The sequence below is a fragment of the Sceloporus undulatus genome, chromosome 5, assembly GCF_019175285.1.
Source record: "Sceloporus undulatus isolate JIND9_A2432 ecotype Alabama chromosome 5, SceUnd_v1.1, whole genome shotgun sequence".
NCBI classification, from domain to species: Eukaryota; Metazoa; Chordata; class Lepidosauria; order Squamata; family Phrynosomatidae; genus Sceloporus; species Sceloporus undulatus.
This window is the reverse complement of record NC_056526.1, coordinates 28,782,549-28,801,629: the sequence shown is the minus strand read 5'-3', so window position 1 is coordinate 28,801,629 and position 19,081 is coordinate 28,782,549. Positions and strand designations below refer to the sequence as shown.

Here is a 19,081-nt window from a genome sequence, read left to right as displayed (position 1 = left end):
CATGGTCCACATACCTATCACTAAGGGTCCTCATCAAGAGCCAAGCTGGGCCACAAATAATATGGGACCCTTTCGCACAGTACAATTATAACACTATGATTCTGCTTTACCTGCTATGGCTGCATCCTATGGGATTCTGGATTATGTAGTTTGGTGAGGCATGCAAACTCTCTCTGTCTGAGAATTCTAAATGCCTCTCGCTAAACTGAAAATATTAGGATTCCATATGGAATCATAACACTATAACTGTGTAGTGTGAAAAGGCCTGTGATTTCATACTTTCTTTTTCCTTTCAAAAAGCATTCTAGAACTAGTAGAAGGATCCCTTGAATAAACTCATTTACAACAGAAGCTTATTTTGCATTTAATAAAGTGGTCCCTTGTTATATGCTGGGGTTTGGATATCAAAATCCGAGGATGCACAAGTCTCATTAAATACAATGCCATAGTAAAATGGTGTCCCTTACATAAAATGGCAAAATCAAGGTTTGATATTTGGAATTTATTGAATTTTTTTCAATATATTCAAACTGTGGATATCCAACTGTATTAAAACAAAATGCTAATGCTAATATGCTCTTGCTAACATATCACGTCACATGTCATGAGTTAACACGGGTGGAGTGGGGACTTTTAGCCAATGACTATACTTGCTAGGTCACAACTTGGGGAACTTTGAGTGCACTTAAATAGGCAGCTTTCCACAATCTCATTCCCCTCAAATTTGTTGGAAAACTCCCACTTTCTCTGACCATCTGCTTCCACTCCCCTTCCTCTCACCCCTCCCCTTCACAAAATAAATAAAATGTATAAAAAATTCATCCCTTGCCATCACAATGGCTACTAGTTAGTGTGCGTGTGCATGTGTACATATGCATATATTTGTCTTGGTTGCTTAATTGTCACAATCTCCAAGCATCAATAAGTAGTGACTACCAAGATTTTACCAGGGATCTGGTGGCTTAGTGGTTAAGATGCCAATTCTGATGATCGTAAGGTCAGAAGATTGGCAGTTTGAGGCCCAAGTGCCGCATGATGAGATGAGATCTCACCACTAGTCCTAGCTTCTGCCAACCTAGCAGTTCAACCCCCCCCCCCCCCAAAATGCAAATAGACAAATATCTACCACTTTGGTGGGAAGGTAACAGCATTCTGAGGAGCTGCCCACAAGACCACAGAGTCATCTTTGGACAATGGTGGTTCTTTGGCTCAGTAACAGAGCACCCTATAGTCAGTTACAACTAGACATTCATGTCAAGGGAAAACTTTTACTTTTACCAAGATTTTGGCATATTAAAAAAATAATATTTTATAACACTTTGCAAACATAGGGAACTCCCCAGTGGAAGAGAATGCTAGATCCATTAAACAAATTTCACAGCTGGTCTAAGGTATTTTGTTGCCTGAATCAAAGCACATAGCAGCCCTGACCAATCCATTATTTTGATTTTAGAAAAAGACAACCTCCCAAGTGTATCTCTTCTTACATGGCAGTAAAAATACACTAAGAATTAAAATAACAACTTGATGCCTTTTCATGGCAGTATTTGAGAATTGCTGCCTGAAGAAGCTGTCCCACTCTGCCAGCATTGCAAGCTTCAGGAACACATATCTGCATGTTATAAGGCAATGCTTCCTAAGCTATCTGATGTGGGTGACCTGAGAGCTTTTCCCCAATGTGCCAGGGACCAGTACCATATTTGTACACATTGGCTATAACTATTTCTTTCTTCCTTGAAAATTCTTCAGAAGGACTGGCACCAGTTCATGGACCACCATTTTGAGTAGTGCTGTTCTAAACTTTCCTAACTTACTATCTCAGAAGAGGAATTTTTGTTGAGCCTTGGCTAAAATTCAAGCTCTGTCCAGTAGATGATAAATTAACAAGTTTATCCGCATGGTTTGTATGGTTGTGAAAGATGGACAGCAAAGAAAGCTGACAAAAAGAGAACTAACTCATTGTAAATGTGCTGCTGAAAGAGAGTTCTATGGATTGCCAAAATGACCAATAAATGGGTCCTAGGGCAGGCCTGAACTCTCCCTAGATGTTCACATGACCAAACTGAGGCTAATGTACTTTGGCCATATCACGAGACAACATGAGTCATTGGAAAAGACAAAAAAGTGGGAGGCAATAGGAAAAGAGGAAGACAACAGTAAGGTGGATAGACTTAATCAAGAAAGTCAGAGCCCTGAGTTTCCAGGATCCAAGGATGATAAGTGAGTCTCTTGGAGGGATCCCAACACTAATCTTCATTAGTTTTGCTTCTAGGCAAAGTGAAGAAAGAGAAGGTAAAGTCTGGTCTAATATATAGAATGAATAAGGTTCAAATAATGGTGTAAGTTCTCCTATACCAGTGATGATGGCCTTGGCCATGCAGTATTATCATGCATACAGAAAATATGCTGTAATTTTTGCAGTCTGCTGTGGAAGTAGAAGCTAACATTTCTGACATCTAACGTATAATCACATAGCCCTCATTCCTGCCCTGAAGGTAAACATTCAGAGAAAGGTGTGAAAAGTAAATTAATTTAATGTAGCTTTTAATTTTCAGTTGTTGGCTGCATGCTGAGTACAAATCAGATGCTGCACTGAGAAGAAAACAGCATCAAAGCATTCTTTGTCAAGGAGATAATGAGTACCATTAAGTAAATACTTCAAGACACCTTGGCAGTTAGTGATGAAAAAGGGGCAAAATGTGGCATTTTCTTGACTTTTATTTCTACTCTAAAATCATGTCTTTTTAGATTTGGAAGGGTTCAGAACGTGGGATATCACCTTGTTTAACTCGTAACTCAATGTAGGAGCTACAGTGCAGTATGGAAGCACCCATGAGAGATGGCTATCCAACCTCTGCTTAATTATGTCCAGTGAAGGAGTCTATCATGTTACAAGGCAGTGTGTTTCATTGCCATCAAGCACCTCTTGCCATTCAGAGCTTGTCCTAATTTCACTTGAAATCTACTTCTCCACAGTTCCTACCAGCAGTTTCTAGTCCTGTCTTCTGAAACAACAAAGAACTCTGCATGAGAGATTTTCAGACTTTTGAAGGTAGCTACCATGTCTCTTCTTAAGCTTCTCTTCCAAATGTGCCTCACAGGGCTTTGTTTCCTTGGTTTCTTCTTTCCAACTTGCTCTTCCTTCTTGTTCCAGGCTCCAGTTTGTCAATGTCCTTTCTTAAATTTTCAAAGGGAAGAGGGACTGATACGATCCCCATTAACTGACTCAAGAACTGTTGATTAATGTTAGTTCTACAAGCTATTGTCAACTGGAGACTGATAAAAAAATTCTTGAAAAGACAGAGAATAACCAAGTCATCTGGTACAACCCAGCTTTGGGGTATTTTTCAGCACATGTCAAACTGCAACCTGGATGCTTATGGAAGAATTTATGAAGCTGGTTTACAAAACAAATTCTTGCAGAAAGTCAGTATTAAAGACAATTTCTGTGTGTGTATGTGTGTGTGTTAGAGAGAGAGAGCAAGAGTTGGTCCAATATATTTTGCTGCCTGAAGCAAATAAAATGTTGGTACCCCCTCCCATTCCCTACACAAAGGCTGATTGGGATGACAGTTTAATCTTTCTTCAACACTATTAACAGAACTGATAATTTATGAAGGCAGCAAACTAGGGGCACACAACCAGCCATGGACCACACAACACTCTCCTCCCATATTTTGACACCATCTACTAGCATCTACTACATGAAATCAGTGCCTCTATCTCCTTAATGGCAGGACTGGCCCTGCACACAAGCACCCTCTCTTTTAAAGGTCACCTTTCATCATATGAATAACTGTGCAGAGTTAAGAAATAAAGCATTACAAGCAATATCACCTGTGATAGTAATGGTTGGTTTTCCAATGCTGTAAAAAAGGCTTGACAGAATCTAATGTGTCTCTACCTTAAAGAGTTAACACAGGTCTCTCTATGGAGGGCCTCCCAGAGTCCTACCACCATAAGAGAGAAGGCACGAGGGAGGGTTTTTACTCACAAAACATGCCAAAATATTGAAGGTTCCCAGATGTCCTCAGTTGTTGGGGGCATGGGGAGAGGCATCTAATATGGATTATATGGCCATGAGGGTTGTCAAGTAAGGATTAACCCTGCAACCTAAGGATTATTCCCTTATGCTATCACATTCTTGTGACAAGAATGAAGTTACAAGGGGCAGCCCTAGTAATATCATTAGCCATGTTAGGTTAAGCATCAACCACACCTGCACAGAGTATAATGTTCAAATAAAAACAGCTATATGCTATTCGCTTATGAATTTTCTTATTCTCAAACTCAACTCTTTCACCCTGTGATTCCTCACCCTCAGCCTGAGGACTGGAGAATACGGTCCAGGTCCTGTGGTTTGGCTACCCTATGATCATGTGAGGCAAGGCAGTGGCCCTCCCAATGAATTCCAAACCAGAGCTTAGAGAAGGTAAGGTTTTCTGTTTGTTTGTTTTGGATTACAACACCTGGAATTCCCCAGCGGCTGAGATCCTACATATACAAAACTCCATTGTGGCTTACCTCTCACCACCCTCAGAACTTATCACTTCACTGTGACAGCACCCCGCCCCCCCCCCCCCCCCCCCCCCATAACCATTCACTGTCTGGCAGAGAGCAAGGAAGGGGATTGGAGAAGCATCTGGCTATGTTCCCATAGCCAGACACAGAGTGTTGACACCATCTGTCAAGATCTACTGGGGTCTTTCAGAGATCTTGGTGGATGTAACAATCAATCTGCTTCTGGCTATGAGGACACTTCTTTGATCACCCCCACTCTCCACCAGCCAATGAATGTGTGCAGATTACAGACTATTACAGTGACATGGAGAGCTTTGGTCATTGTGGAAATGGGAAGAAAACACCAACCTCTGTAATGACCAAAAGAAGATATATGCAAGCATATGTTGGATTTATATGCACATGTGTCACTAACAGAATGCTGAGCATGGAACTGCAGCTCCAGAAAGTAATCTTTCCAAGCTCTGCTCTCACCATCTCTCACCACAGTCTGACAAGAAATGACATTCAGCAATGCCTGAAAGGCTACAGGTTCCACAGAGCTGATGTAAAGAATATTAAATTATTGCCTTCTTCAGTTGGATATAGCTCAGCCATGTGAAAGAATCCTCACAAGCAAATTTGGAATTGATTTGTTCTGACTGCCGTTTATATTATAAGGATGTGGAGTTTGTTGAATAATCTAACACAATTTAGATATGCAAAGGGTTTTGAAATCACATCCCTAGATGAAATGATCCTTTTATAGAACAAGTTTGTGATTCTTGCAAAAATGACAAAGTTGGAGCTGGGCATTAGCATTAAGGGCACACTCCTCTTCAGCTGAACCCATCTGCTGTAAAAAAAAAAAAAAAAATCCCAACTTTCCTAGCCTGATCAAAACTCTTTATATTTCAACCTTCATTAGATGTCTTGCCTGAGGGGCAACTCCCAAATTCACTTTGAATTTCTCTTTCTCTAAATCCAACTTTCCAGGGCCAGCTCAAGGCATTTGCAAAGAATAAAGCAATGAACAAGATGGTGCCCACTCCTATTCTTTGTGCAACCAACTGCTAAATCTTTCTTTAGCACTGTTGACAGGAGGTAGCAGATTACCTTACTGGCCACGTGCCTTAGAATAATAGCTTTCTCTACTCTAATAACTTCCTGCCCTCCTCAACATTGCTACCTGAAGTTTCAATCTGCCTAATGGTAGGACAGGCCCTCCAATCTTCCAGTTGCGGAGCACACTTTCATAGGGAAGATACTGTACTTAGCAAGAACTCTCCTCTGTGATTCACAAGGACAGGGATGTCTGATTAATCACCCAACTCTTCAATTAATCACCCAATTTGTTAAACAGACGAATAGCAAATTGTACAGTATTTTAAAGGAGTCCCAAAGTCTCTTGACAGTTACAAATTTCTTTCAAGATGGAAAAAAGAATATCTTGTTATATTCTCCACAGCTCTAGAGGACATCATAGACTGTGCATCTTATGGGACAATGGCTATTCAGTGGACCCTTGTTATACGCCAGGGTTTGGTTCCAGGACCCCTGTGGATAACAAAATCCGTGGATGCTCAAGTCACATTAAATATAATGACAGAGCAAAATGGTGTCCCTTACAAAAAAATGGAAAATCAAGGTTTGATATTTGAAATTTACACTTTTTTTGAACATTTTCAAACTGTGTATGCTTGAATCCGTGTATAACAAATCCATGTATAAGAAGGGCTGACTGTATAATGTTTCAGCTGACAAAAGGCCACATCAGATGTTCTCTGTAGCTCTCCCCACTCACCCATGTTGTGCTCCATTACTATGTAAAAAATAATGGCTGATGTCCAAATTGTATTCATGACTATGTAAACATAAATGTACAGTCGGCCCTCCTTATACGCGGATTTGCCATGCGCGGATTTGAGCATATGCGCATGGCAAATCCGGGAATTGTCCCCAATGGCGGCGCGTGTGCATGCACGCTACCACTGGGGACAACTTCCCTCCCCTCCTCTCCTCCCCAACTCTTTTCTTCCCTCCCTCCCTCCCTACTTACCTTTTTCTCGCCGGCGCCGCTGCCACCTCGGCCACAGCCAGGGGAAAGGCTGGGTGGAGGTTTTGGAGGCCAAGAAGCCTCTAGCCTGCCACCTGGCCCTTGCACAGAGGTAGCGGCAGCAGCAGTGGAGAGGAGGCGGAGGACCAGCGCAAGAGGCCTCCTCGGCCTCCGCTCCACCAGCGCTGCCAGCACCTTCGTGCAAGGGCTGGGTAGTGGGCTGGAGGCATCTTGGCCTCCAGCCTGCCACTCGGCCCCTGTGCAGAGGTGCTGGTGGCGGCGGAGAGGAGGCTGAGGAGGCCTCAGGCGCTCGTCTTCCGCCTCGTCTCCGCCACCACTGCCACTGTTGCCAGCAGCTCCGTGCAGGGGCCAAGTGGTGGGCTGGAGGCCAAGGGGCCTCCAACACCCCCACCTGGCCCTTCTGCGGCAGGGCCGAGGAGGCCTCTGGCGCTGGTCCTCCGCTGCCTCAGTCTCCTCTCCTCCACAGCCAGGGAAAAGGCCGGGTGCTGCCCCTGGAGGCCAAGAGGTCTCCAGGAACAGCACCCGGCCTTTCAACCCAGCAGTGGCGGTGGAGAGGAGGCCGAGGATCAGCGCCAGAGGCCTCCTCTCCGTTGCCGCCGACAGCACCTTCGTGCAAGGGCCAGGTGGTGGGCTGGAGGCTTCTTGGCCTACAGGCCGCCACCCTGTCTTTCCAAGGCGGCGGAGGCGGTCGAGAGTAGGCCGAGGTTCAGCACCAGGGACCAAGTGGCAGGCTGGCGGCCAAGAGGCTATCCAAGCTTTCTGAACATGTGCAACAATCAAGAATACCATAAAACATCATGCCATATTTGTTTCCATTTATTACTTATATGGCAGCCCTTTGAACTTCTGCTTATATCCCAATCAAATACAGATACATTTTTTCAGACTATGATTCAGCTACATAATTTACACATCTACATTTTCACAGTAATTAGCAGGCTTCTTCTTAGGCTGGTATACTCTAATTGACTCATAAGCTTATCTATAATATACTAAGAGCTGTAATCAGTGAGTTTCTTTTTCTGCTAAATTAATGATCCTGTTGATGTATTGTTATGTATGTTCTTCCTTTTGGTTGCCTGTATTTTTAGCTTTCTTTCAAAAACTGAGGAAATCTAATTTCTATGTCCTGTCAGCTCCCAAATGAGAGATTGCATTAGTTCCCTCAATTTACCCTTGAATTTGGGATCAAGGTCTTTTCTGTCTATATTTGATCTTTTCTATCCCCATTTGCAAACTGCCATTCACTAATGTGCATTGGAGGCAATTGACCTAGGATGCTCTTTATTCACAGGCTTAATGGTAGTGGCAGCAGCATCTTATGCCTCCCCAGTGATTCTTACATACAAAAAATATATAAATCATTACACTTAAATTTCCCATTAAATATTAGTAGTCACATAAAAAGATAATTACAAATACGATTTGCCAGCAAATCATTTTAGGGTAAAACTTCATTGCAATAACGCTAATGCATTAGGCAATGAACAAGAAGACCTCATCAGCGTGCTAAGTAAACATTTTTGTAAACATCAGAGACCAATCTCCAGAAAATCATAGCATCTGCAAAAGTTATGGCCTTCTGCCACTGCTCAGCATATTCCTAGGTCATGCCAAAAACCTGCAAAGCAAAACCAAAGACAAAATTCAAGCAAATGAGATAACTGCAGAGACCTTTTTTTCTTTACTCTAAAAAATGGCAGCAATATTATCTTCAAAGTCATCAAAGCCTGCTGCACTGAAGAGAATTACAAGTTTCTGAGTCAATCTGATGCAATCTGAAAGTGAACACCTGATTAAAACCTTTGGTGTGACTGACAAAGATATGAAGGCATGACAGAGATGATTCTATCACTAGGCACTGAAGTGAGGCAGTTGCCTTGGGCAACCAATCTATGGTATCATAAATGAGCTACACATTATCAGCTATTATATTTTCCCTGCTACGGATAGGGAAACATGCTTGTGGGATCTATTGTCTCAAGCAGCAAAATAAACTGCCCAGCTTTGGATTCTCTGCTTTCTGATTTAGGTGAATGAAGGTGAAACTGTCTGTTCAGTTGCAGAATGTTTTGGCTTGACCCCGACTCATCCCTAGGAGACATTACTTTAATTATGGTGCCCAGTATGAAGTTGAGCTAATACCTGTGGTAGCTGGTAGCTCCTCTGTCAGTGGGTCATTTATTTAGTCTGAGGGGCTCAACAGATGGGCGGCTCAATGCCGCCCCTTTGAGCCCCAGAAACAGGCTGCAGCAACCACATGGCACAGCCTGTGCACGGAGCAAAGCCCAGAGGGGCTTCTTTTTGCACCATAGAAGGGGCACCATAAATGCCATGGTGCAGTGTTATGATGCCCCTTGTGCTCAGCACTGTTTGGGTGCTGCACATGAGGGACATCATCATGGCATGCTCTGTGTAAATGGGCACGTGCCAAGATGCCTCCTCGGAGGAGGAAGAAGGGCTTCTTCAAGCATGTAAAAGCTCAGCCTTTCTTCACCCCTAGAATGCAGTCAGGCCAGCACAAAGTGCCAGTCTGCATTACCTCTGAGTTATCCAAGGTACTGCAACTATTTGGGGGGTAGGGATAAGCCCCAGGAGGCAGCCGCTGCCATTGGATGACACTCATTGGGCTAAATCCAATGGTAGTCCTCCTTAGAGTAAGTACATGGAACCCTGTGGACTTATTCTTATCTTATTTTCAATTAAGAAAATTATGTTTTGTATGCAAAAGAACTATGTGTGAATTTTGCATAAAATAATCCTGATCTATACAGCCAGCATGATGTAGTGCTTTGAGAATGAGACTATGCAGACAAGGGTCTGAATCCCTACTCAGCCATAGAAACCTACTGACTGGATCAGTCTCTCAGTGTCAGATAGCCTCGACAGACCAGTGCTAAAGACTGGTATCGGGGTGGAGTGGGGGTATAGCATCTGCACGATGCACGCTCTGACACCTCCCCATGTGGGTGTGATGCTGCACACCCCATCCCATGGTGGGCAGCATCACGGTGCTCCTCTGGCGCTGCATCCAGATGACGCAGCACCAAAGGAGCACCAAAAAGCCATGATGCTGGCGGCTATGGCTCCTTTTCAGCTCCTTTTAGCACCACAGAAAAACCAGATCGGGGCCAATCAAGTCTCATGAACAATGTGTTGGCAACACTTTTAATGCCAGGCATTATTGGGCCCTATGACCAATTTGAAAAGCAAACAATCACCATCCTATATCTTACATTTGCTGTAAGGAATGGTTGAACCTAGCCCTTCTCTCTGCAGAAAATTTCTATGTCTACCATAAAGGAGGTATTGTTTAGTCTCTTTCAAGTGCTTATTTCCTTCAGAAATCTTCTTGTTAGTTCCTCTCCTCCTCCCCACCAGGCCTTTGTATTTGCTCATTATTCCATATCCAGTTGCAGACAGTCGCTGTCTGCTTTGCATTATAACTCTTTCATCAATTCTGAACTCTTGCCAAGTCCTAATTGTTTCACTCCGTTAATCTGCTCAAAGATGCCAGCTCCTCTTTTTGTTGTTTCTGTATACATGTCAGGTTTCTTGTCTCACCTGGTGCACAAAGTTTCCCAACAGGAATGGCAAACAAGAAAGCAACCCTTGGGCACCTTTAACAGACATTTACCAGCAAATGCCCTTCATTTTTGTTTCACCAGCATGCAAGTCTTGAAGCACATTACCAGGAGTCCCACATTAAACTCTAGGGTACATCATCCAACAATCTAATCTGGGACTATATTCATGAATTTCATTCCCTTAGTAGAGGAAATAGAATGGGGAACCAACATGGAGTAGTGGTTTGAGCCCTGGATTAAGACCCTGGAGGTCAGAGTTCAAATCCCCACTCAACCATAGAAACCCACTAGGTGACCTCAGGCAAGTCATATTCTCTCAGCCTCCCTGCAAAAGCAAACCTCCCTTTGAACAAATCTTGCCAAGAAAACCCCATGATAGGTTCCACTTAGGGTCACCATAAATTGGAAATGACTTGAAGGCATGCAACATCAAAGCAGAGGCATGAACAGAGATAACGGTTTCATGGCACACTACATTTACTGCTACACACGCCCTCTCAACTGCAAGCCACTTGAAAAACACAGCTCTTTCAAGATTTATGGACAGGTTTACAATTTTCATCTTCTTGTTTCCTATTACATTGTATTTCACAATAGTGTAACTATACTTAAAAACCTGTGGCTTTAGTATCACTCTGGCAATAGCAATAGCACTTACTTACCCCCTGGGAGGTCTGGGAGGATGCCTTTGTCATTCTGCCATAGAAAGCTAACCAGCTATGCCTCTCGTGCTCCCTTTCCTTTCCACCAGCCACTACACGGTGGTGGTGGTGGGGTGCATCTACACTGTAGAGATAATGCAATTTGACACCACTTTAACTGCCATGGCTCCATCCTACATAATCCTGGAATTTGTAGGGTTTTTTTTAGGCATAAGCACTCTTTAGCAGAGAAGTCTAAAGATGTAAAACTATAAACCTTAGGGTTCCACAGCATGGAGATACAGTACTTAAACTGGTGTCAAACTGAATTATTTCTACAGTATAGATGAACCCTTGGCTGTTTCTTTAACCATGATTCAGTCCCCTGGGACTCCCATCTGTCAGTTCAGTTCAGGAGCCTGGCTCTCAAGTATATGTAAGGAACGCACACTGAGTCCATTAAAAAGTTATTACCTATCTCCATCCTAAAAGACAAAAGGACATTTTGGTTTTAGAGCACTGAACTCCATCACGATTTTAGGAACTTTGCTACAATGATCAGGACTATAATGGGGGATTGGCATTCTACTGTCTAGTCCCATCTAGAATAGACCTATTATTGTTAATTAGTGAGTCAACACATAGGTAAATCTTACTGATTGAACAGATCTACTCTAGTCAGGACTAACAAAGGAATTTATTCTGGGATTTTAAAAATCAATTAAATTCCTGGAAGTAGGGGCACTCTCATGCCTTTATTTTAAATCCTATCTCTCCACCAAGAGTTGCTCAAAATGACTTATTAAGAATAAAATACATTACAAAAGTTACAAAAGCTTTGATTACAACATTGTGGAAAAATGAGTAAATTGCAAATACAATTTTAAAAAATTAAGAAAAAAAAGCAGCCATTACCCAACAGGTAAGACCTTTTCAAGAAAAGACCACTTCAGGATTTTGAAGATTAAGATGTTAAAAGAAACCATTTAGCATTAATTGAAAAGAAAAGGTGATTCAATTGAGAATGTAGCAAAATCAACTTTCTGATCCCCACCTTCCTCGTAAATCATTTAAGCAAATGATATCCCCAGTTTCTACAACCAACACATAGGCTGGTATATGTAACTGAAATTATATTTTTCTTGTTTCTCAATCTGTATTTTTATGCATGACCTAGGAGGGAGAGGGGGAATACAAAACATGGAAGGATGATGAATGAGAAATTTGGCAGAATACTGAGGTAAAAGCCCTGCCTGAATCAAAATGTCTTTTTCTGACAATGGAAAAGCAACAGAAAGGCAGGGGGCAGGGAACCCAACCCTCTCTCAATAAGGAGTTCCAGAGTCTAGGAACACCCATTGAAAAAGACTTTTTGGTTGTGCCTTTGCTGCTTAGCATGATGGCAAGTGATTGCTTTTCCTGAAGATGCTGTATGTATTTCATGGTTCCCTTCATGGACAGAGTTGGTTCTGCAGTGGAACATCTGCCACTGACCTTTCCATGCAGGTGAAATTAACATTCTGGGGGTCAAAACCTCCCCAGTACTGCTTTTTAATTATTATGACCTCCAAAAGGCACTACTTTAGGAGTTTCTTCAGCTTGCCTGTAATTATACACATCTGGAACAGGTCTCCATTCTGCCTTTTTATTTTTACTTTCCTGACATTATTTTGTTTTTCCCCATGAGAAGGTGCTCATTTTCTCCATTCAGCTGGCAGTGCTGATATTATGAAACTGAGAAGGCAAAATGAAAGCCATGTGTTTGTGACAGGTAATATATGAGCTCTCAGGAAGCCGTATTTCAAATGCCATGAAAGACAGAAATGGACAGTCAGCTGTCTCCTGATTAGAGACAGTTGCTTGTATTCATGCACAAGCCTTTCCCATGAAAAGCAACAGCAACAAAGGAAACACTCTTGTCAGTGCTGTTTGTCATAATTAAAATGTCACCTCACCCACCCCTGCCTGCACTCTCTAGGTTAGTTTATAATGACATATGTTGAAACAGTATGTTAAATTTTCAAATCACTCTTTAGAAATGAATCCACTTTCAGGCACACTTTAAAAACATTAGAATTTATAATTTTTATGAATCTAATCAGAATTATTTTACCTGGAAATATTATCTTTGCATGATGTTCTGTGAGAGTATTTTTTGGATGATGCGTGGTGGAAAACATTTGAATCACATTCAAAAGAGAATTTGACTACATTCTCCCTGATGAAGCTGCCTGTGATTTGAGATCCTCTTGGGAGGCCCTTCTCTCCATCCCACCACCTTCCCATGGGAGAGGGCCTTCTTGGTGGCTGCTCTCAGACTCTGGAACCCATTTCCCAAAGAGACCAGACTGGCATCCTCTTTGATATCATTTGATAAGCAAGTGCAGATCTTTTCTGCTTTGGCAGGTCTTTGAGGACTGAAAAGGGGGGAATGGGCCTCTCATAATGTGAGCAATTATTTATTTGCTTTATAAAAAGGTTTATGTTTTTTAAAAAACAGGTTTAAATTCTTTAGCTTAATTATATTTTAAACTTTTGTATGTTGTGAATGCTTTGCTACATTTGCTTTAATTGTTAAGCTGCCTTCAGTCTTGAACTGGGGAAAGGAATTAATAACAACAACAACAATAACAACACATCTTTCTGATCCTGATTGTCCTCCTCTTACTGATTAAATTGGTTTTACTTCTGTATTACATGGGGTTTTGGTGAAATCTACCATGGCACTCCTATGTTCCTACAGTATCTCCTCAAAAATAAACAAACAAAAGTGGTTTTGGGAGGAAATTGTGGCCATATCAGAAAGGAATATGTTTTTGTATGTGTGGCACTGCCTGGTACAAAAATATTCACAAAAGAGTTATAATGGCAAACTAATTTCCATGTAGATGATCCACTCTTTTGGTTTACTTCTAAGCTTCTATTCATGTTTCCCTCAGGGTCAACATGAACTTATTCACATCATTTGACTCTGAGTTTTCAAGCTGTTTTTTTTTTTAAGGGGGGAAAAGGTGGGGGGAGAGAAAGGAAGCAAACATTTGTATACAGTAGTAAGGCTGAAAAGTTAAACAGAAATAATAAGAACTTGCCCCAGAGCACATATTCTACTTAGAGGATTAAGATAATGTAGCTACCGCAGCCTTACTTTAAACCTGATGCAAAACATCTGCTCCTGCTTAGATTTTAAATCTTTTCTCTTCTCTTGCCTGAATCTGCAATTGGAAGAGGGGGGGCAGGGGAGGTAAGCGAGGATGTAAATGGCAAACTAGATTGTCCCATTGCTGGAAGCAGAGAATCCCTGCCATGCTCTGCTAAACATTTGGAAAGACAGCCAGCAGACTGCAAGTTCAAGTGAAGAAAAGAAGATGCTCTTTTCCCACTCTGTATTAACCCTTCCTCTGGCTGTTGCTATATGATAAGAGATACCATTCATCTTCTGTTTGTGCATTCTTTTCTCCTTTTGGACTAGGCTTCCTATAATGTCCACAGAAAAAAGATGACAGGAGAAGAAATGCAGGAACTGTACCAAAGACATATCCAGGGTAACTGTGTTGGCCATACAGCAAAGCACAATAAAATCCAAAATTCACACCAACTTAACTAAGAACAACAACAAAATGTATGGCTGTGATTTCATCATCATCAATCCCCCCCTTCTGCTGTTTGATTTTTAGCACTTTTGCCTGATAAAGAAGCTAGTGGAGCTTTGACAGCTTACATCATTTGTATATATTGGGTAGCCTAATAAAGGTGTGGTGGCATAGTGATTTGAGTTTAGGACTGTGACTCTGGAGACCAGGATTTGATTCCCAGCTTGGTAATGAAACACACATGCTTTCAGCCTCAGGGGAAGACAATGGCAAAACTCCTCTGAACAATTGTTGCCAAGAAAATCTCATGATAGGTTTGCCTTAGGGTCGTCATAAGTTAGAAATGACTTGAAGGCAAACAACAACAACAATAACGGTATCACTGTTTTGTGGATTTTGGATGTTACTGTACTGTACCGAAGACAGTTAACCACTGACCAGTTCTTTGAGTGTTGAATTGTGGCTGAAAAAACAAAAGGTTGTCAAGGCCAGGCAGAATTTTGCTGCCTGTGATAAAGGAGAAAAAAAGGGCACCTCCTGTCCATCTCAGAAGTTGCCAGAACTGGCAGTTGAATCCCACTCCCAATATGGTGGAATATTATTTTCCACCAGAGCCTGACAGAACAAGCTAGTTTAGGAGTTCCTCTAACAGAGGGGAACATTGGAGGAGATGGCTCAGAAGGAAAAATTGGGGAGAGGGGGAAAGACTGTTAACCATGCCCTTAGCATCTCTTGCATGACATGATCCCTTGTCAGCTAATTCTCCCTTATCACAGAACCAGCTCTGAGTGCTTTGTTGCACTTTAGAGACTGACGCATATCTTCCAGGATAAACTCCTGCAGATTTAAAACCTCTGAATCAGATGCTTGATGGGTTGCTCTCCATCGGCAGGTCGCATATACACAAGTGCAGAGAGAAAAGATGTAAAGATGTCTATAGTTTTATTCCCAGTGATAAGTCTAAATGTTTTAAGACTGCTTTAAATGGAACATTTTAACAGGATAACTTACTTAATTGACTCTTTGTTATTACTTTCTTAGCTGTCTTTTGTTTTAATCTGTCTTGTGATTTGCCTCAGGTCCCATATTACGAAAAAAGATATAATTAAATAAATATACATATACATAAAATACACATACATACATCTCTGTCACCTAATATCTTTATTCTATAGTCCCTTAAAGGGCATTTTTAAGAGGATGGTGAACGCACAGGGGAAAACTCTCTGTAAGCACTTATGAATCACTAAAAGTCAGCATGGGTTTTTCAAAAACAAGTCATAGCAGATCAATCTTATCTCTTTTTTGAAAGATTCACAAACATGGTAAATGAAGGGAATACTGCGGGGTGTAGTGTATCTTGATTTCATTAAAGCCTTTGACAAGATCCCCATGATATTCTTACAAAAAAGCTAAGAAAATGTGGTAGACAATGTGACTGTTAGATGGATTTGTAATAGATGGACCAAACTCAAAGGGTAGTTCTACAATGGCTCCTTCTCATACTGCAGAGAAGTGAATATTGGAGTGCCACAGGGTTTTGTCCTGGGCCCAATGCTATTCAACATCTTTATCATGTTGGATGATGGAATAGACATGTTTATCCAATTTGCAGCTGACATTAACTCAAGAGGAATAGCTAATACCCCAGAGGACAGGATCAGAATTCAAAATGACCTTAAAAGATTAAAAAGCTGGGAACAAAACTAACAAAATATATTTCTATAGGGAGAAATGTAGGATACTACACTTGGGCAGTACAAATGAAATACACAAATATAGGATGGGTGACACCTTGCTTGAGGGCAATACATGTGAAAGGGACCTAGGAGTCTTAGTTGACCACAGGCTGAACATGAGTTAGCAACATAACGTGGCAGCTAAGAATGCCAATGTGACTCTGGGCTGCATCAATAGGAGTATAGTGTGTAGAATCTAGATCAAGGGAAAAAATAGTAGCACGATATTCTTGGTCAGGCCTTACCGAGTGTACAGACCTGTGTACAGATCTGGGTGCAACAATTAAAGAAAGATGTGGACAAGCTGGAGCATGTCCAGAGGAGGGCGACCAAAATGGTGAAAAGTTTGGAAACCATGCCCTATGAGGAGCAACTTAGGGAGCTGGGTAAGTTTAGCCTGAAAAAGAAAAGGTTAAGAGGTGTCATGATAGTCATGTTTAAATATTTGAAGGGATGCCATACTGAGGATGGAGGAAGCTTGTTTTCTGCTGCTCTAGAGACTAGGGCAAGGAGCAATGGATTCAAGATACAGGAAAAGATATTCTACCTCAATATGAGGAAGAACTTCTTGATGCTAAGAGCTGTTTGACAATGGAATATGATGCCTCAGAGAGCAATAGGGTCTCCTTCTTTGGAGCTATTTAACAAGGGACTGGGCGGGACTGCCTTGACTATGTCTTCCTCGATGCAGGGGGTTGGACTGGATGGCTCTTGGGGTCTCTTCCCACTCTATGATTCTATGAAGAAGGAGGCCCATATCAAGGAGGCGTTGTATATTTGTTGCCAACACATTTCTTTCTAAACCCTACTGCCTTGTGTTCTGCAGTGTGGATGCAGCCAGAAGAACAGGATACCTCATGGGGTGCTGGACTCTTCTTTTTTGGAGGTCTTTAAACATGATGACCATCTTTAGTTGTTTATTCCTGCATTTCATGGTTGGACAAAAACGGCCCTCACAGTCCTTTCCAACACTATGATTCTATGATTCTGTCTCATTTATCTAAGAATACCTAGATTGGCAGCCAGCTCATTAGGTCTGCACAACAAAAAACTATTCTTATAAACATTTAAATGAGCTTACATCCTCTGTATGCAGAAAGTACAAATCTCTTGGCAGACATATTAAAAACAAGTGTCATGTTTGCTTACCCTAAAGTGAACATCACAAGCACACTGAAACAGATTCTGATGGGTCTTTCAGGGGGAGTTGGGCAGGGGGAATGAGAGAACATATCCCAGAGAGAGTATGGAAATGTTAGCATTACATTCATTGATATTTATCATTTTAGACAATTAGTTAACTAGAAAATTAGTTTGTTCTGTTATTCATAAATAATGTTACTTTTATTTTTTTGAGAAAAAAATATTTAAAATTACAGCACTAAAATCATCACTTCACTTAAAACAATAAATTAAAATAACATGAGCCAAAGGTGAACATCATTCACTAAAAACCACAAAAATCTGGAGGCCATGGCTCAGAAATTTCTGCAGTTGCAGTTTTAATTACAGAGTATATAAGCAATGTGATGCATGGTGGTGCTATGTGGCGTCACATCGTTTCTGATTTATGGTGACCCTGTGGTGAACCCATCGTAGGGTTTTCCTGGCAAGCTTCTTCAGAGGTTTGCCACTGCCACCATCTGTGGCTGAGAGAGTGTGACTTGCCCAAGGTCACCCAAATGGGTTTCCATGGCCAAGCAAGAATTCAAACCCTGGTCTCCAGAAATAGTCCAAACCACTACATCATGTTGGCTCCTATATAAGAAATGTGCAAATATAATAATTATTGCATGTAATATGATGAAATGCATTTATGTGTTGTACTATTGTGATTTTTATACCCCACTAAAGAAAGCCTGAAATGTGCCCAGAGACCAGAATGCACTGGGTTTTTCAGCTAATAAAATATGATCTTTTAATTATCTTGAGACATGTTTCTTTTCTCTCTTTAAAATAAGATAGAATTATAGAATTACAGAATTGGAAGAAATCTCAAGGGTAATCCAGTTCAACCCCCTGCCATGCAGGAACACACAATCAAAGCATCCCCAAGAAGTGGCCATCCGGCCTCTGTCTAAAAACCTCCAAAGAAGGAGACTGCATCACAATCCAAGGCAGCATATTCCATTGTCAAACAGCTCCGACCATCAGGAGGTTCCTCCTGAGACCTAGTTGGAATCTCTTTTCCTGTAGTTTGAATTCATTGCTCCTTGTCTAGTCTCTGGAGCAGTGGAAAACAAGCCTGTTTCTTCTTCAATATGACATACCTTCAAATATTTAAACATGACTATCATGTCCCCTCTTAACTTTCTTTTCATCAGTCTAAACAGCCCCAGCTCCCTAAATCTCTCCTCATAAGGCATGGTTTCCAGACCCTGCATCACTTTGGTCACCCTCCTTTGGACATGTTCCAGCCTTCTTGAACGGAGATGCCCAGAAATGAACAAAGTATTCCAAGTGAGGCCTGACCAAAGCAGAATACAGTGGTACTATCACTTCCTTTGATCTAAACACTATACTCAACATGAACTCAAACTTTTAATGCTGTTACAAACAAAAATCCATCAGTGATACCTTTATTATGTTAATGCTATTGTTAAGTGATCAAAAGAACAATGTTTAAAAATAGAAAATTAACAAATTAGGGGCATCAATTTCATTTTAATTATTTCAAAGCACTGACACCATGCATATAATTAATACAAAACTCTTATGTTCTTCTTCTGGAAAAATACTCCAAGGGGAGAGACAAGGAAGGTTCAGCTGCTGTTGCACAGTTTCGCAAAAACATTCCCAAAGATATCACATTTGAGAACTGGTATTAATTGGGTGGAAAATAGTCTTTTAGTGGCTGACCAAGGAATGAGAAACCAACCACCTAAATTCTCCTGTTGATTTGGCCAGTGTAAAGACTTGCTCTTTGGTAGGGATTTAAGAATAAAAT

General features: G+C 41.4%; 1 protein-coding gene across 2 annotated transcripts in view; it reads right to left on the bottom strand.

The window, feature by feature from the left end:
- The window catches only part of CHST11 (carbohydrate sulfotransferase 11), a 253,960-nt gene that overhangs the window by 7,406 nt on the left and 227,473 nt on the right, over positions 1-19,081 (bottom strand). The gene's annotated exons all lie outside the window — the stretch shown is intronic.